The 25,893-nt window shown below is 42.3% G+C and overlaps 1 protein-coding gene across 2 annotated transcripts in view; it reads left to right on the top strand.

Annotated features, from left to right (window-relative positions):
* Nucleotides 1-10,348: 10,348 nt before the first annotated feature.
* The window catches only part of MARCHF1 (membrane associated ring-CH-type finger 1), a 259,414-nt gene continuing 243,869 nt past the window's right edge, over nucleotides 10,349-25,893 (top strand). Inside the window, exon 1 of one of the 2 annotated variants that reach the window (XM_080371101.1) lies at nucleotides 10,349-10,481. The gene's annotated coding sequence lies outside the window, so the exon portion shown is untranslated. The remainder of the gene's footprint in view (nucleotides 10,482-25,893) is intronic. The other variant, XM_080371105.1, reaches the window with a different exon arrangement.

Genomic DNA, 25,893 nt, shown 5'->3' with positions numbered 1-25,893 from the left:
TTATTTTCTGCATATAATTTCAGTACTTTTCCATTCTCCAAGGCAGACCTTTGGTTTGTCTAGGGGGCCATCAAACAGAAAGTGCAGTATCATCAAGGAGACTGCTGCAGACTTGCACAGTGGACAAAGCTGGTAGCCATGCGGCTTTTCTTTGAAACTGAAGTGGTGAATGTTGTTGTTCCTTCTTTGTGAGACAAATGCATATTGAGAAGTGAGAGAAATGGAGACAGCTGAATAATGTTTGTATGTGATATTGGACATGATGTATATATTACAGGTGAAAATGGTTTGGCACGTTAGTAGTGTTTATAGGAATTAGATGGAGTAATGGGCCCAAGGGAATTCTACTGGATTTTGAATCAGGATAAGTCATCAAGGTATATGCTTCGGCAACTATAAATAAATTTGTTTTCCTAATCAAATAAGACACTTATGCCTGCTCGGTAAGGATGATTTTCATTACCTAGGTGGAGGTAATTGAGTGGCAGAGAGCAACTCACATCTGTTCATCAGTAATACATTTGCAGGAAAGAAGACTGGAAATTCTCCCTACACACATGGGTCATTGCTTGGCATGACTTTTAAATTAATATTCTGGCTTAGTTTTGCATGCTCAAGAGTAACTGTATGTAAACAATCCCCATCGAAACCATGAACACATAACTGCAGTGACTGTAAGCTCTTTATGCAGAAGTTTTTTTCAAGCTTTAGCCTTGTACTGAGCAACCTAGGACCATGATGGATGAACCGGATCCTATGTACAGTCACATTTAAAAACAAAAAAGAAAAGAAAATACTTGTGGGAAACTTGGGATGCAGTGATAGTTCTTTTAATTGAAACACATGAGTGCTAGTTCTTCTTGAATCAACTTGAACAAAAAATCCTAGTTCCAAGAAGCTAGCATAAATTATGTATCTGCATCTTTTCAGTTGACTCTGATTGCTGTTACTTCCTAAAACATATCTTTTAATGACTTTTTGATGTATCATTAGTGCATTAAGAAAAACTGTAAAGCTTACAACTGAATACAACTCTGGATCCCATTAAAAGCCACGTCTTTGTCTCTGAGCCCTAATTCCTAGAAAATGTAAAAGTTAGGGCTCTTTCCTGCAAGCCTGCAAAATGAGATATAGCTTTGCTGTTACATCACTCTTTCTGCCACCTGCTGCGCACAATACCTACCATGTAATCAATCTCAACAGCTCTCTGGGACTTGGATTCTGGAGCAGGTCCCCTGCAACAGAACCTTCCCATGGTGAGTAAATAAGTTATAAGATCTCAGTGTATTCCAACAAGGTTTTCACTTGGGGAGGAAGGGAAATGTTGAAGAAAATGTTTCTCCAGAAGCAGTAACACACCTCTTTAGCAACTTCTAATAATTAGAATAAAGAGGAAAACAGACATTGTATACAGTGAAAGTAATTTTTGTTTCTGTACAAATAATTAAACTGAAATTATATTCCCAAGAATATCAACAATATTGCCACAATCATAGTAAAAATGCCTTAGTAAGGGAGCTACAGAATCAGACACTGAAACATCTCTTTTATTATTGATATATAATATTGAGGATAGTTGCTCTAGCTTTCAAAAACTTGAATGTAACCCAATTCAATTATCTGAAAAATTCAACATCCTTCCAGTGGTCTTCGATAAAATTCAGATATTGTAGACCAAGAAACAGAAAAATTGGACACAATACCCACATAATCTTAATTTCATCCTGTTTGAGCATTGCCTCCTGTGTCCATAACCATGAAAGCCTCCTAATCCTTGATCTACAGAGACTAGAAGCACCTTTGAAAAAGTAAACCACAATACCCATCCCACAAAATGGTTCTGTTCATCCTTTCCAACCATAAACTTTTGCTTCCCCTTCAGACCCTAATGATTTTCACCACTGCCAGAACACCACCTGCCATTGAATAACCTCTCTCTGTTAATGAGGTCTTCTGTTTTGCTTGTGGACTTGTGAAAATGGTGTGAGTATTGCTGTGTTCTACTGAAAAAAGCGTGGGGTTGTTTGTTTGTTTGCTTGTTTGTTATGAGTTGTAGAAGTTCACAAAGCTGGATACTACTGGGTAGTAGTTTTTCTAAGGGTTTTGACTTCCTCTTTGATTGGACTGGTATTGTGTATTAAAATAATATGATTTTGTAGCAACTAGTTGCAGGTGAGACAGGCTTTTTTTATAAAACCTAGATTCTCATTATGTGGTATTTACATTACCTAGAAGAGATATGTGAGTGCATATAATTAAACCTGAAACCAGAAAAGGAATGTGGGGGGGTTTTTTGTTTGTTTGTCTAATCCCTCACCTAAATAACACACTAGATCTTTTGGGGACTTTTGCTAAGCAATGGTTTCTCCCAGGTACAAACACCCTCCAAGCTTGTGCTTTGTTTTCAGGACTATGGGGAGAAGGAAGGGTGCAAAGGATCAGGGAACTGTGTTAACTAATTCAAATGACAACAGTTGCTGACTTAAACCTGAAAACTCAAAGGTCATGACAGTAGCAATTACGGAGACATTAAGAATGTCAGAAGTGACACATAAACTACAGCAAAATTGGTTGAGAAGCTGCTCTGTATTTAACTTGGTAATGTATTTTAGTAGATGATTATCCCTATGAGCAAAGCACAACACGTGAATGCCTGTCTGTGGGTATCTGAAGCCACAGATGCCGGCTTTGTGAAGTAACTCCTCTGTTGGTTCATTCTGTGAAAAATAAAAACACATTTTATCTGTCTTAATAGCCACCTTGACTCACTTAGGGCTTTTGCCTTGATTTATAGGGCAAGATTATAGTATTTGTTCTTTCTCATGAGCGTATGTAGTTTCCTAGGTTTACTTGCATGAGCGATACCACCGCAATCAAAGCAAGGGATGCGTGTCAGGTTGAGTCTTCAGATAAATTGTTATTATAGATTTTTTTATAGGTCTTGTTGTCGTTTGAAAATGATTGTCTTCCACTGCCACTGACAGTGGATGATTCTTGTCACGTCAAGTGTGGGAAGAAAACTGATCTTTAGACATTAATGCCAACTGCAGATAGAACCAAATGAAGATACACATCTGAGCATATTTAAATGGGCTATTGACTGACCTTTCTTTTTTGTATCCTGCAAACTTCACCAGGGAGTTTCTTTTTATGTAGAACTTTGTTGTCAGGCTTGACTAAATTTTCACCAGCAGGTAAAGATGGATGCCATACATTTTTAATTAAGCATTGAATCTCAATTATTTCTAATCAATTTGTTGTGCTTGGTAAAAAAACAATGCACTTTGTACACATGTGCAGATGCATGCTCACACACATACTATCAGAATTATAAGCTACCTCAACCTTAATTTCTGTTAACACTTGTTGTGTATTCAGAGCCATCACTGGTTAATGCAATATCTTAATAATTATATTTAAATGGTTGCAGTAATGTGGAACAAAAAGTAATTCCTGTTATCTCTCTCAATTTTGGAGATGTGAGGAAGTCAGATATATGAACTCTGGGTGATAGTTATTAAGCTTCAATTATTACTCTTTATTAAAATGAAGAGAGAACAAGGCATAAAGGAATATGTTACGTAAGTTGTCATTAGCAAGATACTAGAAAGACTGAAGGGGTTTCTGTTGCCAAAAAGACCCCTTTTAATTAAAGAAAAAAACTCTAATGAGAATCCAGCAATTCCAAGCCATGTATCATAACGAAAAACCGTATAAGAGACAAATTGTTCCATGTAGATCTAATAGTATTCAAGCCAGGAAAGAATACCCAGAAACAAAAACATCACAAACTGTGAATGCAATAACAGCATTCAACAGTTCAAATAAGAACTGCCAGTGTAGTTAAAATAGCCACTTCATGGGACATTTCTGCATCTTCAGCTCAAGTACAAATATGAAAACTAGAATTAGACCAGAGGTGCATAGCCTGTCTGTACACAGAACAGTAAGTCCACCTCAGATATTGGGTGGCCAGACTTGCACAGTGGAATTGGTGTTCCACATCTGAATGAATGGGAAACTGGAGTATCCAAATAGAGTTAATCCTGATAATGTAAGAACTTGAGAGAACCAGTTAGATGTAGCATTTGCAGGTGTAATTTGGGCATGCAAGCATTTAACATCTCCAGCATAATGTTAGCCTATAAAGAGCTATCAAGGATCCTGTAGAGCCATTAATTTATTGTTTCAACAACAGCAACAAAAAAACCCCACCGTTGATGAATTTTTGAGTAAGATGTGGTTGTAAAATATATTTTTTATAGTGGCTGAAAATGCTTGCTCTGCTTTAATATTAAGAATGAAACTAATATAGCTGCTGTGGTAGGCTACTGGTAAGCAACTGGGGAATATGCAGAACAGGCCACATCTCTGACACGTAGGGGATGTGGTAGTGTGCTCCCCCCCTCCCTGCCATCCCAGGCTGTGCGGGCTGGAGGGCACCATGGTAGCCAAGAGCTGTTTGGGACGGTGGTTGGAAGATGCCTTGCTGGTATGCAAATATGACTGTAAGTCAATCATCTTACTTTATAAATATTGGACAGCCCAGGGCCCGCTGAACTCTCCTGCACACCAGGATGTCCCCTTGAATAGGGATGCCTCTTAAGGCTACTCCTCGAGGTTGAGCGATTCCTTGGCACAAAAGGTTCTTGGTAAGTGATTAACAGCATGTTCAACTTTGTAATCTTAGAGAAGTGGTACAAAGGATGGATTGAACATATATAACCCTTTAGACATTAACTGCTGACCAAGTCTGGGTCTAGGAGTGGACCCAGCTGCACCTAGACTCCTCTGGGAGAAGGAGGTCAGAAAGCAAGGGGGTCCTTTCTCAGCCTCATGACTCAACGGGAGCATCTCCCTGACAGTTTCGTCTGACCCTGTTCTCCGTGCAGTAAAAAACCCAAGTGCCTTGCCATCGAATCTTGTTAAACCACTGTGGTTTAAACCATTGTACTTTGTTAACTCACTACTTAACATCAATAAAGTTTATCATTGCTTCTTTCTTACAAATGAAGTGCATGACTCCAACCACAACAGGGGAACAACATTTAAAGCTTGGAAACAGCTCAAAGAATAACAAAAATAGGAAATAAAGAACTGGGGTTTGTACCTAAGCAATGTTTGGATTGCCTGGCATGGATCCAGATTATCAGCAGTACCCGAACCACAAGAAACAATCAGAGCATGCCACCACTCTCTGCATTGAAATGCTTTCAATGAACTGAGAGAAGAGAAAAACTTGATAGGCATTGTGCGTGCTGTGCTTGGGGGGCAGAGCACAGCAGGTTAAAATATGATGCCATCAGATGAGTTAGTGTTCTTGTTACAGGGACAGAAGTTCCAGGCTCGAGGAAAAACATGCAGTATTTCAGAGAAGAAACTACTTGGTGTAATATTTGTAATATGAATTCTGTTATGAGAGCAGAGAACAAACTGGCAGCAGGAACTGCCTGGGGGATGAGTAGGTATCATGTGGTCTTAAATGTGAGTAATAACTATTCAAAACACTTGGTACTGGGGAGCCAGCGTAACATCTTCACATCATGTGTAGAACATGAAGAGGTAACTTGAAGTGCAGCACTTGCAGGCATGATACTACAAGGATAAAAGAGGAGGGGTAGCAGGAGGGGACACTCATGAGTCTAAATTACCAAGGCAGTTTTCCTGTTAGAAAACCCTTACGTATGTGGATTTGTGTGCTGTGTTTCAGTAGTGCATTAAACCTCATACTGTGTCTGTACACCTTTTTATTGAAATGCTCTTTGAATTGCTAATAAGGATACCTCGGCAGGCTAATGCCTTCACCTATAGAACTACATATGGTACAGGTTTGGTATCAGCATACAAAGGTGACTCACTCCTCTTCACAGCAGACATATGGCAAATATTTCCTTACAGCCAGATATCCTCTAGTCCTCAGTTTGAAGTGCTTTATTTTACAGCAAACCAAAGTTTTTGCATTTTAGCCCTTAGGCTCTCAGCAGACATTTGTAGAAAGAGGAAAAACAAGTGTTTGGGTTATACAAAGTTAATAAAACCAGATGTTATTAACAGTCCGCTGTATCAGTATTCCATGTGTCAACATAAGCGCTATTTTATGTTCTTTTAAGATGAAGGAAAAGGAAGGAAGAAGCTAGTGATAGGATGGAATAGCAAAAGTGTGTAACTAGGCATAAAATATAAAGGGTTTACTTATGAAAAGGATGATAAATTAATACTTTGTATTAAAATACTTTGTCTAGAGATATTGTTAATCCAAGAAACCCATCAGTCACTCACAGGCACAGTTCTATGGTGGTGGTCACATACATGAGGATATCACTTGCATAATTTGTCAAACTGACTCATTAATGATGATTACTCAAGGTCAAAGTAAGAAACAAGTGTTATGCCTTACTATTTTCATCCAGATAATTGGACATTCCCTTTTAGCTTGGTTAGTATTCAGGCAACGCGCAGTATGTTTCTCTGTTGCTGAATGTATAGTGGAAAATGACACAAAGTCTGTTTTTATTTGGTGGAGTTTTTTACTCAGAGGAGGGAGAAGAACAGGGAAAGCAACTTGTGTCCTTTATTGTATCTCTGTACTCATTCTTTGTGTGGCGAAATAGTTGTACCTTTCTGTCTTCTCTCTTACCTCCTTCTTCTTCTGAATACATAGGAACTCATGCTTTAAAGACCTAGCAAGGCAAACTGCAGGCTGGGGAAGTACTTCAGCACAGAAACTGTAAGTGCCTGGCTTCTAGCTTTGGAGTTTTTCTTCATTCTTACAAACACCTTTTGTCTGGTCTTGGGGATATGTATTTCTAGCATTGTTCCACAATGGTTGGCTTTTATTCAGAGTCCAATGATGACTTAAACATGAACAAATGCAGGATCTTTTATTTTATCTTGAAGAAAATCCTCAATGCAAAAGTCATTACAATGGTTTGGTTTTTTTTCCCTAAAAGCACAAATAGAAAAGTAATGAAAATTGTGAAGTCGAAAGAGTTGCAAAATTGTTGGAGATTCATTAAACTGCTAAAACTTTCCCTCTCTTTTTATCTGTTCTCTCAATGCCTAACATGCCTGCCCAGTCTAAATGTCAGGCTTCAGTTCTTTTTTCTGCCCAAAGGCATTAAAGGCTGCATTTCTACCTTCCTAGCCTCACTGCCAGGCTGTGATCAGCTCTGAGGAAGCACCACCTCAGCCCTTCCTGGTCTGAGCTGTTCTACTGTAAAGTAGACTTGGTTACCGAGATGGCTATTTTCAACTCACTGAAACCAGAAAAAAAGGAAATTGTCACATTCAAGACCATCGCAGATCTCTGCCTGTGGGTAACTGCTTCCACTCCTGGGTGTTTCATAGCTGCCTTGCGTTGGTGGCACCACATTTCTGCTGGAGGCTTTCCTCCATTTTCTCTCCCCGAAACCCATGTGCTGAGCTCCCGCTGCTTTTGTGCAACCACTAGTGATTGGTGACAGCTGGAGAAGGGGATATATATATATATATATATATATATATATACATACATACATACATATGATTTCCTAAAACTTCCAGATTTATTGGCAGCCTGATAAGTAAACTGATCTTGCTCACCACATCAGTTATGTGTTCATTAACGCTCATGGTGGGAGGCTTGGGAATACCTGAAAGGACGAGTCACTTCTTTTCGTGGGAACATCTTACCTAGGCTTGAAGTGGCCATGCAACCACAACCTGAGACTGTGGCAAAGGCTCATACCATGAAGTTTCTTATGTTTTAATAGAAGAGTGGTATTGTTGCTGTCTTTCATTTCATGGATCAGGCCTGCAGAACCTGACTCGAATTTATTTGTCGCTTTTGGAAAGCTAATGTCATATTCTTAAGTCAATTTGAATCTCATTGCAAAAAATATCATTAAGTACTCATTGCAACATTTCCTACCTTAATCCCCTTTCTAATTGCATGTTTTGCCTTAATTAATGTATATAGTGTGATTCTTTCTTCCCTTTCTTTTACTTGCCATGTCCTCCATGTTAAATGTTTGTTGGGTTTTTTTTAACCAAGAATTTGACATAAGATTTTGTGACATGTAGCTGTACAAGTTTGTTGCTCTATAACACATAGGTTTCTGAAAGGTTTGTAAGTACAAAGTTTTATTCATTTTTGATACTTGAAAGGATTAGCTCAGAAAAGTTTAGTCCTGCATTTAAACGCTACTGTTCTGAACCCATAAAGCTGCTGTTTGGGATCTTTTTCAGCACAGACTCTTCTTCAACTTTAATATCTCTTCAAAAATCCAAATTCACTGGCTTGCAAAAAGATTGAATATTAATTTCCAAAGAAAAAAGTCCAGGTGTGGTAAGCAATGAGCTCAGACACCTGTTTGGTCATAAGAAATAGCTCTGGTGTGTGTTTCTTGGGTGTCTTAGTCCTACGGCATCAGAGCAGCTGTAGTTACAACGTTGTTGATGTGCTCAAGGTATGAAGGAATCTAAAAAAGTTTGCTAGAGAAAGCTGAAGCTCTCTCTAAACCAGTATTTCCACCACTGTTAACCGATACTGTAGTAGCAATTATAATGTGTCTTTTCCACTGACAGACTGATGCTTTGCTCTGCTGAGGAACTCACTGTGAGGAAATTGCTCTGCAACGGCAAACTGAGCTCATCTTTTTATACGCACGTCTCCCAATTGCCTAGTATACATCTTCTGTCTAGTATAGTTAAGTATTACTGTTCAAATGTTGCCTTGTCCCTTGTCTTATGCTGGTAGCTGCCTCATTATTCACTTAAAATCAGTCGTCTGTGTTTGTTTGAGGTATTCTTTTGTCTTTTAAATTTTGCGTCCCACTTAATGAAATCGTTAAGTGTCTTACCGAAATGCAGTGGTGCTGGACTCGGGGGATCAGCAGTCTGTACTAGACCTCGGTGATGAGTCCACTCACCCAAAGCAACGAGCCAAAGTTTCATACCGCTGCCCCTGCCCAGGGCTTCAGGATCCCAGGCAGCAGGAAGGCTTTTTTGGAAGGATAGTTCTCCTTCCTGCATGTATGTTCTTACTGATCCGGTTTCCGAAAAATCATTCTGCAGATAACAGGAGACAATTTAACACCCAAATACTTTCTCTGGAAGGGATAAAGGGATGCATTTTGATGCGGTGAGTAGTCATGCAAGTGTGTTAAAATGGTGAAGCAGAGCAGTAATAATTGAGGCTGATGTAGCTCCATTTTCATTTTTATTTTCAGGGTATAAAAATTGCTGTTACAAAACTGATCAGGTAAAATCTCCAATACGACTAAGAGATAAATAAGGTAAGATAAAAATTGCAAGCATGAGTGACAATGTACCTGCATATCGCTGAGAATTAAAAGAATTTTTATACTAGTGCCAGAAGGTGAGGGGAGAGTTTTGAACAGCTTTATTTCCTTTTTACTGTTTATCAGAAGAGGAGGAGAAATATATAACCAGCAGATACAACCTTAGAAAACCTCTCGTGTTTTGAGCTTTGGATCAGATCCCAGGACCCAGCAAAATATGAGAAAGAATAGTTGAATATACTTGAGTGAGCTCTGTGCTATACAGGTACCCACTGGATGTTTTCGTCGTGATGAAGGTGACGCTTGTTTAGACACTTGCCCTGACGGCGGGAGGCACGGGTGGCTCAACACCCTTTCTGTGGGCTTCTTTGGAGATGCTCGAGGCTCGTGCCTCTGCACCTTCCACGCTGCAGCTCGGACCAATGTTTCTTTACTTTTGAGACCTGTCAATCGAGCCAATTATTAAAAAAACCCCAGCCTGTATGTATGTCCCCTTTCAACTCCTTCTGTCTCTTAAGACCATAGAGGCAAAATCTGGATGGGGCTGGAATGGTTTATTCCGGAGCCTTTATCAGCACCCGGAACTAGCAGGTGTGCTGCTCGCCCGGAAGGCTGCTCTGGGGGAATCTGTAATTGTTCTGTTTCTCGTGGCTGTCCCGCTCGGCGGCCGCACCGCACACGTGTTTGCACGCCGCCGCCGCGCCCCCCCGCCCCCCCGAGCCCAGCCCCGACGGTGCCGCTCCCGCACAGCGAGGGCCGAGTGGCGCCCGGCCGCGGGGAGATGACCCCGCACACAGCCCCCTGCCGCCCCCGCGCAGGGACCCCGCGGGGCTGCCGCGCTGCCCACCGGCGGACTGTCAAGGCAGCAGCACGGGAGAGGCGCGGACCGGCCGAGGGGAGGGGGCGAATCCCCCGGCCGCCGGGCTGCCATTCCCCACGCCGGGGTTCCCATCCAGCCCCGACACGGCGGGGCCGGCAGAAGTGGCGCTGCCCGCCACTCCCGGGGGCGCCCAGCGACCCACCCCGCTCCCCCTCCGCGGCGGGGCGGGGCGGCTCCGCGGGGTGACGTCATGGGGGCGGGGCGGCCGCGCCGGGCTGGCGGCTGCTCGGGCGGCGGGATGGGGCGGAGGGCGCAGCCCAGCGGGCAGGTGCCCCGCCGCCCCGGCAGCCGGCTCCCTGAGGCACCGCGGCCCGCCGCCGGTGAGTGGGCCGGGGAAGGGGGCGGCGGGGCACCTGCCGGGTCCCGGGTGCGGGCGCTGCCCGTTTTGAGGGGCGGAGAGGGATGCTGGGGTTTTCCCCTTTTTATTTCCCTCTTTTTGTTTGTTTGTTTGTTTGTTTGTTCTGGGTTTCGCGGTTGTTGTTGCTGCGCAGGGTTTCGGGAAGAGGCACCCGGGCAGCCGGCGGTTCCCGCTGCCGTGCCCTTGCTGCCGCCGGCTGCGGCACCCGCCGGGCACGGCGCGCCGGGTTCCCGCGGCCAGGGGCCGGCGCCGGGGCGGCCGCCGGGGCGGGGCACGGCCCCGGTGCCCGGGTCTCGCAGCCTCCCGCCCGTGCGCTGCTGGCCGCGACCATCGCGGGGCGTTCCTCTTCCACCCCCTGCCCCGAGTCCCAGGAGGACCCCGGGCGGAGCGGCCGCCTGGGCCGGGGAGCGGCGGGAGCCGAGGGGCCGTGGTGGGCAGGAGCTCCCCCCGGGCCGGGCAGGGCGCCCCCGGTCCGGTGTGGGAAGGGTCTTCCGAGTGCGTGTGGCAGGTGGCGACTTGGTAACAAGAGGAGACCCGGGTCTGAAGATTCTGGCTTGGGAACGTGGGCGAACTTGCCCTCTGTTCATAATCAGTTCATCAGCTTCTTTTAATGGCAGCTCCCTGTGTGTGGGCAGGGGGATAGGAGTACCAGCCCTTATAAAATGAGGCACTAAAACCCGTGGAAACATGTCCAGGCTTCCAGTGCTGGCAGCACGTCTTGCTGTGGCTCTCCAGGCTCTCTTGCTTGCGCCTCGTAACCTGGCGGTTTGTCTCGCTTCTCCCTTATCCCATGTATTGTGCCCAGACTTCAGGGGAGCCCGAGCATAAAACGCCTTCTTGCACTTCTTCCCCATCTTCTGCTTTCTTGAGTTTGCGACTTGGGTCAGGAAGGAATTCAAAGGCAGAAAACACCACCTTAGAGCTGAGTGCCGTTGAAGTTGCCCCCATCGCCCAGCAGAAAGGCAGTGAAGTGCCTTGGGTGTGTTCCTGCCTCACTGCTGGGAGTGCTGCTCGGTTCAGTTCCCGTGCTCGGGTGGGGATCTGCACACCTGACAGTTCCTGCATGGAGTGTTCTTAAATCCCTGTGACAGAGCCTGGGTTGCAGTAAACGTGCGAACTGATGCACTGGCTGAGAGAATGAGCTTATCTTGCAGAACATTTTCTTTCTAATACTGAACAGCTAATATGGACGCTGCCACAGTACTTCATTAAAAAGTTGGGAACTAATTAGCTGTTTCTTACAGCTAGAGTTCCAGATTTTAATTAGAGTTCCTGCCTTCGAGTTTAAACTGATTAAAGCAATGCCAAAGCCGCTCTTGGTTATTTTCAATGTTTGTTTAAAAAAACAGAAGAGAAAACCCAAGTAATTTTTAAGCTCTTTGAACTTCATGTTGAAAAACAAACCCTTCTGTTTGGGGTTCTGTCCCTGACACTGCTGGGAGTGGGGGGTGGGGAGATGCCTGTTGTGTGCAGCTTGTATTAGAGTGAGCAAGGAAACTAATGACACTGAAACCTAAAGGTTTGCTGTTCACAGGGCATTGGTTTCACCTGGAAAATGGTAATTTGAAAAGGAAAACTGGAATGTGTTAACTAACAAAGATAGCACTGGGTAACCTGTGAGCATTCAGGTGCATTTCCCAGTGTTTGAACCACGTGTAAGGGTGTGTTTGGAGACACAATGGTGATGCTTCCTAATAATGCTAAAAACATTGCTGGTGTTTAATATTCCTAACCAAAAGTCTCATCCACACTTAAATAAAGCTGTCCTGATGATTTGTTATTGCCTTGCATTGCCTCATATGCATACTTGCTCCTGTCTTCGTTCCGCTGAAGAATGTTTGGTTACTTGCTTTAGACTTTAATACAAAATTCGGTGTATGGCTCATTCATGAGTACCCCGCTGTATTTTTAACAACTTTCTTACCCTTTTTACGTGTTTGAGAGATTTGCAAATTGATAATTCCCAAGGGAGTTGTTATGCTGATTAGACTTGCATAGTGGGTTTATTCTGAATATTTCACAGCAGTCTTGACACTCTTCATGGGAAGAGTTTAGTTTTTCTCACACTGCAAAGCACTTGTGACAAGACTTAATGATGGGTGCTTTAAAATACAGAAAATGAAGTTTTCTGTAAATTTTGTGCTAAATGAATGACACCATTTTAAGGCATGTGGATGGGTCAGACTAGCAGTGCTTGGAACTCTTCCCATATGGGACTGACAGCTGCCCTTAACTCTGTGAACTTGCTCCATTTCAATGTTTGGTGCAGTAAGAGCTTTGGTAATCTTCATGCTATGGCAGAAGGTTCTCTTGTCTGTTCCAACGTTTAAGGGATTTTATTTTTCAATATTGTTATTTAATAGTGACTGAATTCTGTGCAAAAGAAACCTCTTTGCAAAACCTTGGGTATTAATTTGGCATCTCCAGATATTTACATTCAAGGTACTTGCATGCTCTGATGTCAGGTATGCTGCCAATTAAACCTATATAATTAAATCTCTAAGTAAATGTGACTAATCTTTTCGTACTATGATTATTCCATATGTTTGTTACCTACAGCTCGCATCAACTAATATGATGTCAGTATGGATAATGAGATAAAACTGTCATCTTGGTTTTTATATATAGTGTGGGATTTCTATATGTGTCTGCTGCAATTAACTTTTTAATATACTCAGAATAACTAGCTTTAGACAACTGGCTTTTGAAGAAGCAAGTTCATGTACTAGGAACACCTATATACAAAACCTGAATCATTTATTAGATTGATAGAAGACTTTATTAGCTAGACAGTCCTGAGAAACCTTACATGTGATTTAGGAGAAAAAATTCCCCAAAAGTGCCTTACTGCACTTCCAGTGTGAAGAGCGTGGGAACTGGAAGTTTCTCTGTAGCCTGTGGAGTCTTACTGGACTGGTCCAGCTAGGAGCTGATACACCTGCTGGTAGTCTTGTCCTAAGCGGTGTATATCTCCTTGTAACTTTGGTCCTTTTCTCCATTGTCAGTTATGGCTGGTGTCTGCTGTCACAGCCATGCTGCTGCCAGATACCCGTTTTCTGGTTTTGATGCCTTTTTGCATTGCTGCCTTACCTCTTCTAGGTTTTCAGCTTTAATTTTGTTTGGTTTCTGTATGTATATTGTCCATTGCTTAATCCAGTAGATTCACTACCATGTGGCATACATGACAATGAAATTATATGCCTTGACTTGAAAAAAAAATAGATCTTTAAAGAGAAACATCTTGTTATGTGAAATTAAATTCAGAAAAGCCTCATCATCTTAATAGCAGTGCAAATTCAAATAATGACTTACTAGAGGAACTTAAACCTTTTATGTGATGAGAATAACCTTGTTAATTATCAGGGTTAATGAGGTGCATTCCTTTAAAGTGAACAGAGCGATCACAAGCCAAAAAGAGGACCCCTATTCTGCTGGATAGTATTTTTCCAAATCATTGGTAATTGAAAAGAGGATTTTCTTCCAGGCAGATGTGTGGTATTACAACAGTTTATATCAGATTATTCACGAAAGAGGGATAAACACCTGTTAAAAAGTAGACTATAGGGTACTGTCAAAGCAATATGAAATGGTAAAATAACTTGATTTGGAAATAGTAAGGAGTTTGATAATACTGCATTATTCAGTGCTGTTTCACAGCTCTCTAGGGTGCTTCAATGCTATTTTTAACTTCATGTAGTTCCTTGTACAGAATGGTTCTTGGGATGCAGAGGCATTAAAGGTGCTTTGGACGACTGTACTGCCACGTGCTGTCCTGTTGGTTGTAGGACAGCTGTACAGGACAGGTCCTGTACCGTATTGTGAGGGGGTTTGTCAGTGCTGAAAGATAGAAGGGTAGAAAGTAAAATTCAGACTAGGTGACTATTGAAAAAGAAACTTTTTAATTTTATGGTGAAGACGATACTAGCTTTGTAGCTCTCTTATAATCTTACCAAATTAATGTTTTTGCACAAGGAGTGTGGCATTCAAGGCATCAAAAGCATTTCTGGTAGCTTGTGTGTAGGAAGAGTTACGCCGTTCCTGTCCAAATTGTCACGTTAGCTTTGCTTGTGTGTTGCCAGATCTCTTCACAAGAATGTCTTCCAGAACTGACCCATCTATGTCTGTCCCCATGAGACGAGATCATGGCCCTGGGATGGGTGGTGGTGGGAAGTACAGTACAACACGAAGTCTTGGCTTGTGTTTGCCCTGTACTGATTTGGCTGAACTCTTAGTGCTTTGGAGTGAGGTAGCTGGTTGCATTGTATATTTTGTGTGTCTGACTGCACAGGCAGTGCTGAGCAGCAGGTTAGAGGTGGTGTTTTGTCTGAATCTGCAAAAATGTTTTGTGGATGTGCACGTACCTACCCACCCTGTATAAGGAACCATAAAGCAAAGAAAGGAGAGCAAAGAAAATGGAGCTACATGCAGCTGTTACTGGAAAATTTAAGATAACGAAGAAAAGTCAGGTTTGTGCTATGTAAACTTTTCTTGATGATACAATGCATGGTGTGGAAGGAAAGGTGGTGTTATTGTAGGTTAGCCGTATGCAGTCAATGGTAGCTTGAAAATTCTCTACTTTGTGGAGGTTTTGGCTTGTAAGACTTAAATCCATTGTTTATATTCCTTTAAAAGGCAAGAAATAGCTTGGTATTTTTATAAGATATGAAAACAATTGTTAAAACTTCCTGTTAGAATTGAGCACACTTTTGCAAAGCCAAATTGTGTGATACCAAGTTGACTTTGTTTCATTTATAGAAATGTGATTGTGCTTTGTAGAGAAAATGGTAGTCCAAACCCACAGACTTCACTGGAATAAAATCTATAACTTCAGTCTGGCAGATCAAGGAGGGCAGAATGTACTGGAAATGTTTCTACAGTTGCCCACCAGCAACCGAAATCCAAGTTCGGACTATTTATACCTTTAAATGGACTTTAGACAAAACTAGATCTCAAACATTATTTCTGCAAAAAGGGTATGTAGTGTTGACTGTATTAAAATACCAGTTAATGTGGGACATAGTGGAAAATAGGTGCATGAACTTCTAATCTGTTCAGCCAGGTCAGTCTGAGAATCCAAAAACCAGAAGCTTGTTCCATTTGTGATGCAGAATTACAGCTTTGCCTGTTTAGCTCCACTGCAAAATAAGTTATTTAAATAAGGTAGTGGTCACTGGCTGATTTCCTCTAAGTCTTTCGATTTTCTTCAGAGGAACAGTTTCTCTTATCCTTTTTGCTGTCTATAATATTGCAACTAACTGGTCCCTTGTGTTGTGCTGTATTTCTGACTTTGTTGCATTACGCAGCAGTAGAGGGGACGAGCAGGAGGAGGGAAGTAACATCACGGTTTTGCAGGAACTTGCGGAAATATAACTGTCGTGGCATTGCATGGTGAGGGCTCCCAGTGAGGGTATGTAGGGGGACAGCTCCTGTGCAGGTGATAACTGTTTTGGTCATGTTGGGTCATTGAGTGAAAATGTATTTGCGGTCAGTGGTATACTAATCCCCATTTCCCGGTTTCTGCCCTTCAGCCCTCTGAAGGAGGGGAAAAGAGATCCCAAATGGAAGCCCAGTAAGGGAAAGGCAGGACATCTCTGCAGTCATGGGAGCAGCTTCCTTGACCTCCATGGAGTGTAGTTTATGTTGTGATGGCTTGATGACTGCAGGTCTTGTGGGAGATAGGCTCTTCCCTGCCCTCCCTCCTCTCCCTTATCACAAGTATTCTTCTCTGAAGTCTTCTCCAGATGGAATTTTTTAAATATCAATGATGTTATGGAAGAAAGAGACTTCTTTAACATGGAAAAAACATTCAAAGAGAAAAATAACTATTACTACATGGATTCAGATGTGAAATTGATGTAACATGAGCCAAGCTAGATAGATATGTAACCCAAGGGACAAAATTTTGGTGTGAGCTCAAGTAAGTAGTAATGAAATAAGGACTAGGATAAGATTTCTGTCCAGTGGAGAAGTGAAGTTTCTGAGCAGTTTTCTGACAGGACAAGGGTGTACATCTGTTGTGTGGTCAGAGTTTCAAGAGGAAGCCCAAGCCCAGCATAAGACTTCGTAGGACTTAGATGTGATGAGAGGAGGCTGGGAGGGTAATGTGGACTGCAGCATTGATTGTGGTGGCTTGCTACATATCATCGGCTGGGACCCATTTGTATAGCAGAAGAACGTGAGGTGACCTCAGCTCTCGGGTTGTCGGGGCTGGCTGAGTGCAGAGGCGGTTGCCCTGCTGTTCAAGGACCTCAGCACCATCCACGGCAGTAAGGAAAATCCCTTGCTTAAAGTAGGCTGTGGGGTCAGTGTCCCACATGCTAGCACAGATAGTGTGTAACGGGACGAAATCTGGTCGTGCTTTCCTGGTCTTGGGCCCTCATGGGAAAGGGATGATTGTGCTTCCCAAGGGAAGACCTGGTACTTCGACACCTCCCATGTGTGGCAGTGGCCTCGGGCTGTGTGAGCAGCCCTTGCCCGTAACCTGAGCGCAGCATGTTCCCCCGGCCCGTGGCGGGCAGTGTGCTGCTTTACCTCCTCGCGGCTTCAGGCTCAGAGGGTCTGTGCTGCTGCGTTGGAGAGAAACCTAAAGCGTGGCTCCAGAGTGACGGGCCCCTTCCACAGGTGTCTGCTGTCTCCTCACAGGGGTGTGCTCTCTCCTGCTTAAAGCTCCTCTGCCAAGCGCAGCTGAGCGCAGCTGAGCACAGCTCGGCTAATGCGACTGAGCTGTTCTTCTGGGGAGTGGTAATAAATTCAGTGCACAAATTTATGTAATACCAGTATCACCTTGTCCTTCTCTGTGCTAGTTCTACATGTGGGTAAGCAGTCATCAAAGTCAGCTGATGGGTGTGAATTTTTGTGAAGACAGATGCTTTTCTATAAAGTTGGTAATGTACCCAATCCAGTAGAGCTACGTTTAAGATGCATCTGCCTTGTTTGTATAGTACGTTTTTAAAAATTGAACAGTAAAACCGGTGCCTTTAGGTTAGTGGAAGCCCTAACAGGAAATACGAGGTATTGGATGGAAGATGACATACCTGCAAAAAAGCCAGACCAGTTCCATCTCCACACGCCTCTCAAACGCTGTGCTTCCACAGCTGGGGGGCTGCATGCAGTATTCTGTGGAGCTGAGAGAAAGGGGCTGACTAACCATTCGAGGCAATATGCTTCAAAAAGATAAAAGCTCTTTGATAAACTTTTGCTAGAGTGAAGAACTGAAATCAACTTTGCAGCTGTATATGGATATGATGAATTTGGTAGGGTAGGCAACGACGTAGAGCAAAGCCTCAGAAATCAAATTCTGTCAAGAGGAGAATGTCAAGATATGAAAAAGGCCTCTCTTCTGCAGCCACACACAGGAGGAGGCAAAAGAAACAGGTAAACCTCAAGTATTTTCTTGGTGGGTTTGTTCAGTGAGCAGTGTCTTGCACTTTGTAAGAAACTGTTTTCTGATTTTTTTTTTTTTAAATCTTTTGAACTACATTCGTAGTAATAGTATGCTGATTGTATTCTGTCCTTCTGTGAAAAAAAAGTTAATACAAACCCTGTTCAGTCAGTAAGTGTTTGAAAATAGCCATGTTTTATTTAAGTAAGAAGAGCAGCGCCTCAATTGCATGTGTTTTGCTTTGAAAGAGAATGAAAGGCGATGTTACAATGAACAAATTTTGGCAAGTGGGAAAAAAGCTGAAAAGAAGTGACAGAATGTTCAAGGGGCAGTTTTTATCCCTACTGAGGCTGAGAAATTTAAAGGGGAAATGATAAAAAGAATTTAATGGAGAGGAAGACAAAGGTAAGATTGTAGAAAATGGAGAAAGGCCTAAGCAAACTAAAGGAAAATGAACCTGTAAAATGTGAGATAGGGGTAGGGTGGAAGAGAAAAATAGAGGGGGAAATATTTACGATAAGAGAAGATTGAAGTGGCTGAAGTGATCTCAGTGGAAAAATAGTGGAAAAGGGACAGAATTGAGACACAGAATGAAAGATGGTGATCACTGTGTGTGAAATGGGAAAATCTTGTTTTAAGCACGTGCTGTGTTCAACAGCCTTTTCTTCCCTTTTGCTAGGGGAAAATTTTGGACCTGATCTGGCAGCCCGAGAGGAGTGGGGCTACCACAACTCCATGCCCTGGGTCCAGCCAGCAGCAAGGCTGAACCTGTGTTCCCAGTACACACATGCACATGCGAGTGCGTGCCTGCGTCTGCTCCAGGTGCTGCACTGCAGACACACGTGTCCCCATCACCCACCCCCGGCTGACACTGCAGTCCACTCGCTGCAGTCTCTCGGGTGGCTGGCAGGGCAGTCGCACCCCAGTTACTGCACTCAGACCCCTGTGCACACATGCACAGTGCATAGAGCCCCTCACCCAGAGAACACTTGTGAAGGATTTAATAACAGATAGGAGAATGCACTGATCGGCACAGGGTACGCCCAGGTAGCACAGCAAACTACTTGCAAGCAGCTGGCCCTTTTAATCCACTTCTCTGTTTTTTCACACTTGTTCCTCCTCAAATCACATAAATACATCCCTGTCCCTGCATTTGGTTCCTCCTCTAAACATCCCATAGTAAGTCCTGTGTATTCCCCCCAAATGCCCTTCCCCTGCATCCTATGATGTGTCCCGCACCCCTGGGCATCCACATGATGGGTTTCACACCTGGGCGCTGGGGCTGAGTCTCTCTTGGGACAGCCCTGGGAGGGGTCTGGATGGGACCTCTCTTCCTCCGAGTCCCTAATTTGTGTTCCTGTCTGCCGTTCTGCATCCCTGTGGTCCTCTGGGCTTGTAGTGATGGGCCTGTAATGTGCTGATCGCTCCTGTGATTGAGGAGCAGCCCGGGAAGAGCTGGGCAGGCTATCACTTGCACTCCCCCACCTGCCAGTGTGTCCCTGTGCCCCTTTGTTGGGGGGCAGATGAGCTTTTATCACTTAATGTAACAGTATAGATCCGTCTTCATTTGCTATGAGAATTTTTTAAAGAGTAAACTTGTGATGACAGTGTTTTGTTAAATAAAATGTAGGAATGAAAAAAATGTAATTGTTTTAGAGCACGTGCTTGCTGCCTCCTTGTTTGGCTTTATGCAGTGGAATACAAAATGTATTATATGCCCTATCAAGTCTAGTCAAGTTAGTTTTTTATTTTAAAACTTGAAAGGGATTATTCTTCAGTTAAGGGTCTAATCAGTAGAAATAAGCTATAGTACAGGTTATAATGCTACTTCAACATCTGTGAGGAATCCAGGTGATGATAATAGTTTCAAAACAAAAACTGAGGGAGTGCTTGTGATTGCCTGTGGCAATATTGTAGCTGATGGGATGGAATTAAATATTTTTTCCTGAATTGTCACCAACATTTCTTCATGTGCCTTTAAGAACTTAGACTACTTCTAAAGGCTGTAACCATTACAATTAGTTCTTTTAAAACTATGGTTAAGCGGATGCATGTTCTGCAAAGCTGTCATTAAGATACGCTTGACCTCACGAAAGAATGATCGTGTTCATCATCGGAACTGGATTTCTCGGTGCCTCAGGACTGGAGACAGGAGCCTGCTCAGAGAAACTGTCAGGCTGAGTTACACCCTGTAAAGGGTATTGAAGTGACACAAAATTCATCAGATATGTTTCCAAGAAAAGGGATGGGGAAATGTTAAAAGTTTAGGTTTGTTGGAATCACATGGTGCATAACCAAGTTTTTCAGTCTTTTTCCTACAGGAAAAGGAAGTTAAGGTGGAATCTGAGCGCAGAGGCTTAGCTAATTACACGTTAACAAGGAAGTGGTTTGGTTTTTTTGGTTGGTTGGTTTGTTTTGTCTTTTGAGAAATGGGGAAAAATTTAATCCAGGCAACTGCAGGTTATGGTTTTGACATCAGTGTTATCAAAGTTCTTAAACTGCTCTTAGAGGAAAGGATAGTTCTGTGTATAATGGTTAATTCCCAACACCTTCTAATTTTCTTCTGCCAAAGAGACTGGTACTAAGGACATGTGCCATACCAGAGGCCCCTTTGCCTTGGCTTTGCTTATATAGCTGTTTCTATAGCTAAAATGTAAATAAGATCAATTTTGATTTGAAGAAACAAAACATACTGTCAAGCTTTTTTGACATGTATCATATTATTAGTTGGGAGCTTGACTTCCTCGGTAAGATGAAATTTGAGAGAGTCTGAGTACTCTCTAAATGTGTGGGGATAATCACAAGGCAAGAACTACTTAGAAAGAGACAATGCTGATATGAGAGCAAATGACCATACTTGCTGTGTATAAATTTACTCTAGAAATTAGAATAGGGTTTCTAATCAATAGAATAGCCTCTCAATTGAAGGTATTTTATATCAAAGCATATCTTACTGCATTAGAGTTGAAGGAGTTTGTGAAGAAACTTTCATAAAGATGATGAGATGCCTGCCACAGCAAGGAACTAAATCCATGGAGCAAGTGAACTCTTTTCTGTAGTATTCTAAAATAAAATTCACATAAAGTGAATGCATCAATATCGTGAAAGTGTATTTGACAGCAGATGCATCTCTTTCTCTCCGTAATGGTATGGAGATAGGTTTTTCAAACAGAAGCAACCACTTTCAAGAGCCACAAAAAAATGAAAGCAATTTGGAGATAACAAAATTTTCCACAGAAAGGCAATAGAAATTTCAACATGCGGAAATTTAAAATCGCTATAAAAAACTAGGAAGGAGTTTTTTTGGGTAAAAGTTTAAGTAGATAGTTGAAGAATGTGATAAGTGATGATCATCTATTTAAAGTTGGGTTTCCTTGATGTATGACACTGGTCATGGTTACTTATACTTCTGCTGGGCTTTAAATTCCCTGTGTGATGTCTTCCAGTCTTTTGAGCAGAAATTTTTGAAGATTTTGGCAAGATGAGAGAGCTGTGCTGGGGGAAAAAGATAGCTTCCAACAGCTTTTGACAGGTTAGACACGCTGATGCTTCAGGATGGGGGCCTTGAAACAAAATAAATTGATCTTTGTGCAAGGAATGTGTTTCTTCCCTTCCTCAGAAGATTTATTTGCTTATGGAAAATAGTAGGGCTTGAAATCACCTGTTTTTGTGCTGGGAAGGCTTAGGCTTTGTTGGCTAAAACCTCTTTCAAATTTAATGGCTGGGCCAAAGCAGGATTTCTTTGAAGCCACCGGTGTGGGTGATTTAGGCTGGGGGAGATGAGGGTGTGAGCAGCCCTACGGACACACCTGCTGCCGGGGAGCTCTGGAACAGAAACCTGCTTAGAAGGAAAACTGCAGAAGTAGAACTAGGAGAAGGAAATGATAAGGAAGAGAATAAATGCAGAGATGAGTGCTTGAAACCTGAGGAGTAAAACCATAGGAAGGGGAAGTAATGTGCTAAAAAATGAAATAATTGGTGTGGCAGGACGTGATTCAGATGAGGCTACTGAAGAGAGGGGGTGAGGAGGAGCTAGGTAAGAGCACCACCAGCTCCACGTGGCCTGTGTGGTTTGGGAGGGTGAGGAACACCGATGGGCAGGTGTGCCCAGCTGAAGCCAGGAATACAATCAGAGGCACTGGTCTGATGGCAGTGTAGACAAAAATGTCCTGTTGATCTGAGTTCTTGCTTGTGCAGGTTGTAACACCTCACACTGTTACCTACTTTGGCTGTTACAGTAGACCCCAGCTGCTCTGCAGGTTTCTTGGGTGTGTGAGAGTATGTGCTAAAACTGTATGCAATACCTTTTCCCATACTTTCTGCCCTTTCTCCATACAGATGTTGCTCAAAATTCTGATGTGCTTGGGATAAATCAGAGCTGTATGACACTTATCTGTAGAGCTCCAGCCTCATTTTATTGTGCATGGTGAACGAGGCAGGATTATTAGGAGAGAAGTGTGGCGGTTTTTGTAGTCAGGCAGCTAAATGTTGCCCTGGAGATAGGGCTTACATCCTTTTCTGTGCACATAGGTCCTGTTTGATAATGGTCAGAATATTTGCAGATGTGTATTTTGACTGCGTATTTGTCTCCTTTCCTGAATGCCTGATCTGAAAGTCTGTATCTAATCTGCAACAGAATTAGATGATTGCATCTGAAGTTAAAGGAATTTTCGTGTGTGTTAGCTGTTGAGGCTGTGGCAGCTCTACCTGCTAGCAACTGGAGATCTTTCTGTGCCAGGTGTCATGTCTGTACATTTAGCAACCCTCAGTATTAGTCAGGAAATGACATTAGGTTATTATGATGGATGTCTTTTGGTTTAGCAGATTGGTAAAAGAGAAATCTGCTCTTGCTTTTCATAAATTAGCCTCGGACCTGGCTTCCTGCTTACATACTGAGGTGGAGTAGTGTGAACCTTACTCCTGTTTCCTTTCTGCTTTACTCTGTAGCGCTGTGATCTCTGTAGGACCTTTGTGCCTGTACGAGTTTAACTGTTACTCCCTTGAAACAGTTGTTGCAGAGCTGGAAGGTTCTGCATGCTTTAATACCGTATCGGCTATGCAGTTCTGTAACGGTGCTTCAAGCATTGCTGTCTGTAATTTCTTGTGCAATCATCACAGCTCTGGCTGCATGACTTAAAAATGCACAAGGAGAATGCAGATGTTTTACTGGAGGTAGACAACAGAATAGTCTATCTTTTCTCTTTTTTCTTTCTTCCCCCAAATATCTTGCTGTTCCATTTCACCTTCAGTTGAATAAGCATTGAAGCCTATTTTTGGATCTCTAAGTTACAACCATGTCTACAATAATTCTGCTGAAGTGTAGAAAACTTTGTTACTGCAAGGCAGAGAAATTACACTCTTCTGCTGACAAACTAGTAAGAATTGTGACAAGCAATTTTGCTTTGTGGGCTAGTACTAGGAGAGTTTATTTTGTCAAAGAACAAATAAATAACAGATGTGAGAACACAATTAAAATTCTCTGAGGGAGAGCTTGCCTTTCTGAAGGATATAAACAAAAAGAAAAACATATTAATAAAAATGCTGTTTAAAGTAGAAATAATATCCTGTGTGTTATTTACATGTTAAGATGATTTAAATCACTTGCAAAGGTGGGAAATGCCAGGAGGTAAAACAGATGATGGCTTGCAAAATTGACAGAGACGAGGCAAATTCTGGTCGTTTAATTGACTCGGAGAGCAACTGTCAACCTGACTGGATCCTTTAGCTTTACAGAAATACAGGTGGAGTGACTTCACATCTAAACAGCTAAAAGCTGCTCATGGTTAAGACCTTTTACCTTTATTGTTTTGGAACACAAAGAGATGAATAATGTTTTGTGGTGACAAAAATCTTTTACAGAAATAAATTCATTTATGGTAAGGTGTTGTGAAAGAATGTGCCCTACATTTTCTTAAACTATTTATAAAGTAGTTTTCTAAGAAAAGATTTTAAAAAAAAAAGATTGTAAGAAAGAGAGCAAAGAGATAATGTGTGCTTATTTGCCTAGGCTATTAGATGATAAGATGAAACAAGATGTATCTTCCCCAAACAGGCACATTTAATTTAGAATTCACAATCTTTTTTCCCTTTGATATTAAAAAAATATGAATTGTGATTATCCACTTCTCATTCATCTTTTTTTTTTCTTTTGCCCTTGGTAGAATAATTTCTGTAGCTTGTGTTGCATAAAATAGTGCTAAGCAATGCTTATTATAAGCTGGGAAGCTTAATGAAATATTTACATGAACACTTAACTAACAGACAGAACTTTTAAGATTTAACAGGCCACCTGCTCAGCAACTGAAATAGAGCAATGCTGTTTTCAAAACTAGCATAGTTATTCGTGGCCAAGGGAACATCCTGGGTAGAACTCCCAGAAAACTGTTTTCTTATCCCATTAATTCTTTTTAGCCTTAAAAAAAATAAATTGAGAAATCATAAGGCTTCCAAAGGAAAAAGAAGGGTGGGGGTGGGGAGGAGAAGGAAGAAGAGGAAAATAAAGTGGTGAAAAGAAGCAGCTAGGGTAGCATCCAAGAATGCTCTCTCTTAATGCAGGAGTCTCAAGGTCAAATCTTTGGCATCTCTACCTTATTCTAGTAATTGGCTAGTTTAACACATTTTTTTTTCTCCCCAAATTCAGAGCTGTCTGTGCTCTGCCTTCACTCCAGAAGCAACATCATGCTGTGCTACTGTGACTTACCCACCTTGCTGGCCCTCTTTCACAAGCCTGATTAGCAAAAATATAGGTAGTGCTGGTCCTGGAGCAGTTTGTGTGTACTTGTCCATCTAGATGTCTTCTGTGTACTGGAGGGACACCTGCTAAACTGAAGTAAACCTCAGCTGTTGTTATGATCAAAAATATTACTGGCTTAACTGCTGGGATTTTTCTTCCAACTGTAGAAATCCAGCAGTAGACAGGTATATCAAAACAATTTTGACCATATCTGTTCCAGCAGGGATTTTACCAGAGTGAAATAGATATATCTTTCAAGTATAACATCAGATAGTGATTAAATGCAACACTTGTCTTGCAGGGGTGAGGGTTTCTTGTCAGGCACAGTTACTACGCTTCCATTTTTGCATTTAAAATTGTTCTCAAGTTTGTTCAGTCTGTGACAGTGGCATGACCTGTCCTCTGTGCTTGTGTCTAGAATGAGATGAGATCCGGGGAGTGGGGACTGTAGAGGAGCTTCAAAATCTGAATAGTCATGTGGGTTGGAAAGAGCCCAAAGAATTAAATATCCAAATGTATACCCTTGACAAATTAACCATGAAGTGGTAGGTGGGGGATTACAAACAAACTTAGAAATTCTTATCCTAACTCCTACTACTCACTTCTGTTGTGAACATTAATTTTTTGTTTGTTTTTCCTGCAAAATGAAAGGAATTGTTCTGCTCAAGTAGACCTGAGAGGGTTGGTATTTTTCATAGGTAAAGAATGTAAAATACCCTTCTACCAGCTCAGGTTTTTTTATGCTGAAGCAACAAAGAACATGCTTTCCACTTTTTGAATATGATGGTAATTACCCCTACCGTCATATAGCTACTATGTTAGCACCACATATAGCAGTAACAGATAGTAGTAACTGCTGTGGAGAGGGTGTCTGCCTTAACTGCAGGACTGTGCCGATCTCCGTCAGTGCTGTAAGCGGCTGCTCTTTTCCCTTGGTGGACAATTGCAGCATCATCACCAGGCAAATGTGCGAAGTCTTAGCCAGCTTTGAGGCTGGCATAACTGGGCACAAACCCCATGCATCTTGCAGGACATGATTTGGATACTTACTGTCTCGAACTTTGTGGTGCTGGAAAAGTGAGTGTTTTGCCGCAGCTCCCATTATTGCAGTGTCAAGCAAGATATGGCTTTGACAATGCTGAAGTTGAGCTAACTTAGGGCTTACTTTTGTCGTAGTATTCGGAATGTTAGAAATCAAACATTTTCTCTGACTTTCAGTCAGCATTTTAAGTTTAGGCTTTGTGTTTTGTCCTGTAACAA

The sequence above is a fragment of the Falco punctatus genome, assembly GCF_963210335.1.
Source record: "Falco punctatus genome assembly, chromosome: 1".
Lineage (NCBI taxonomy): Eukaryota > Metazoa > Chordata > Aves > Falconiformes > Falconidae > Falco > Falco punctatus.
The sequence above is the reverse complement of the archived record's forward strand: the minus strand, read 5'-3'. Positions and strand labels throughout refer to the sequence as shown.